The 2,706-nt window shown below is 38.4% G+C and overlaps 1 protein-coding gene across 2 annotated transcripts in view; it reads right to left on the minus strand.

Annotated features, from left to right (window-relative positions):
- The window catches only part of TET2 (tet methylcytosine dioxygenase 2), a 51,673-nt gene extending 49,446 nt beyond the window's left edge, over nucleotides 1–2,227 (minus strand). The window contains exons 1-2 of one of the 2 annotated variants that reach the window (XM_019534154.1): nucleotides 1,446–2,227; nucleotides 548–629 (exon numbers count right to left, since the gene is read on the minus strand). The gene's annotated coding sequence lies outside the window, so the exon portion shown is untranslated. The remainder of the gene's footprint in view (nucleotides 1–547; nucleotides 630–1,445) is intronic. The other variant, XM_019534153.1, reaches the window with a different exon arrangement.
- Between the last annotated feature and the right edge of the window lie 479 nt (nucleotides 2,228–2,706).

The following is a 2,706-nucleotide window of genomic DNA, read 5'->3' on the forward strand; positions in this document are numbered from 1 at the left end:
GCACTCTTTCCTGCTTATGCAGGGGGTCGGACTCGATGATCTATTGAGGTCCCTTCTGACCCTAGCATCTATGAATCTATGAATTCCAAAATGCTTTGTTAGGATTAAAAAGGAAAGTTACAAAAAATTAAAAGATCTGTTCAATAGTAACCCCACCAATTCAAAAGCAATATAGGACTACAAAGAAAATGAGAAGGAATATCATTGCATGTAGTGCCGCAGGAAGCACCAGGGAAGAAGAAAGCAGACCAGTTTTGAGATTTAAAATGACAAGGTAAATTAATGGAAAAAAGTGACATGGGTCAAGTATGCCAATTGTGTTCCATGTAGTTGGAGTTAAGCAAGGCAGAGTACAATAGCTAGAAATAACTAAGGATAATGAATTGTGATAAGAAGATGATAAATCCTGGCAATAAGCCTTCAGAGCTAAAACTGCTGAGGATCATCAAATAGCCTGGACTTCAGATTTCCCCTGAAGGGGATACTCTTATAGTATGCTCACAATTAGATGAGTAATCCTCAAGGAAAGACAAGCAGCTACACTCACCTTTTATAAACAGAAGATATCCCTTCATTCTCTCTCATAGCTAAGGCTATCATATTGCTGCTTATTTTGACATATCTATGACCTATATGGAAAATTCAATGGATAAGTTATGTGGTTTGCAATTAATAAAATTAAACACAAACAATTTAAAAATATACTATTTTTACTCATAGAGCAAAAACCCATAATTACAATGGTGTATATCACTGAGTCAAATATAGAGTGATTATGTTAAATTACAGAATATTATTATTATCATCATCTTCTAATCAGACTCTTGGTAAGAATGTTAATAAATTTTAAAATTAATTTAACAACATTTTTTGGGTCCTAAAAGGCTAGATGATGTTGTCCACAAGTAATCATCTTCAGGAAGAAGAACAAAATCAAATTGATACCTCTTCCTCCCTCAAGAAACCCCCCCACTATTTTTGTAAAGAAGCTTCTTACACAGCCCTGCTCTTGAGCATGGCTGAGATTTGCTTGGTACAGGACCCAAGGATGTGGCAAAGGTGCTTTTCCCATTACTTTTGTACTTCCCCTATTCTAAGGGCAGCTGAGATTGGTTCAGTCTTAATGTGGCTTGGCACAGCTTAGTGTGAGCAGTACTTAGCAGTCTAGTGCCCTGACACCATTGCAACAGCCATTAATAGCCAGAGCGCAACACTCCCTAAGTTATTAGAAGACTATGAAATGGGTGGCATATAATTTCTCTGGCAGTTCTAGGAAATGCCAGAGAATTCTTCAGCATCCAGACTGAAGTGGGCTGTAAAGGCAGCAATGAACTGGATTTCTAGTATGTCACTTTTTCAGTGCTATAAAACACAGACTTATATCTGAGCTCCTTATGGGATGATGACAGTGGAACTGCAGAGCTGAGAACTGAACCTAGTCATACCTCAGTTTTGGACTCCAGATGTTAAAAGAAGGCTCCTGCTGCATTATGGCAAACACTGTAGCTCGTTCTTTCATCCAAATTACCTCAGATAACCGGGAAAGACAGAAGGTCAGACTGAAGGAGAAAAAAGTACCAAGTCTGCAGGAACAATTGCACTTTGAGAAAGTACTGTAAATTTATGCTACATCATTTACAAGCAACGCCAAAAGTACACAGTTCAGGAATAAATCACTCTACATTAGCTATACCTGTTTGAATATTTCTTTCCCTTGCCAACCCCTTTCATATATCACCACGATATAAAACAACACTCTCTTGAGCAAATAGTGTCCTGCATGCACAAGTCTTTTAGAAGAACAAAAACTCAAATTAAATATTCTGGAAAATGACACCTCCTTGTGCCAAAGCTTCCTGCATTTGGGGGGGGGGGGGAAATCACTCCTACAAGTGTTTCCACTTCTGCTTCCTTCGGTCTTCTCCCCTGCCAACATGTATGCAAGAATATGACCAACTTCAACCAACCACCATAGGATCTCTGCCAGCAGTTCTTTTGTTGGAAAAACTCAACTCCCCCACTTCCCTGGCTTCACCTTTTTTCTAGCTAAAGCACCAAGCCAACCTCTCGTGACCCCAGGAATGAAGAGCTGGAACTGTTTTGTCACTGCAGCCTGCTTTCCCAGTGAAGGTATCCCTGGAAGAAACCCTCTGTGAAACTGGGCCAGGATTTAAAAGGAGCATAGTGTTAACACTTAACATGATGATTTCACAAGTACTTGACAGGAAACCTTCACCTTAATGTGCGAGTCCCTTTATTTCAAAATTGAGGCTTATGTGAGGAACACTGCATTTTTTCGAATTAAGTTTTCTTAAACTGATCCTTAAATTAAAAAGCATTTTGATTTTTATATAAACTTAATTGTTTTTACATTTGAATAGAGTAACCCTCTATAATTTTGATAGCAAAGTACAGTCACACATTTCATTTTCAATAGCTTTTACTCTTTATACACCAAATATCAAGGTGTATCAGTTTTAACTACTCCTTTAGCTTTGGAGACAGTCTAACTTGACCTATTCCTTCCTGAAACACCAATTGCAGGCTGTATAAAGACACTACAGTGACCCTAATTGCATCTGGAAAACCATCTTCCTACAGCCAGAAGGAATTACTGAATGGCTTTGTGTATTACTGCATGTATTGTCACTGGCCAGGATGTCACCTTTTACCTGAAGTAGGATGTATATCACAGTTATTAATACA

This window comes from Crocodylus porosus, unplaced genomic scaffold (assembly GCF_001723895.1).
Source record: "Crocodylus porosus isolate Cpor-Errol unplaced genomic scaffold, CroPor_comp1, whole genome shotgun sequence".
Lineage (NCBI taxonomy): Eukaryota > Metazoa > Chordata > Crocodylia > Crocodylidae > Crocodylus > Crocodylus porosus.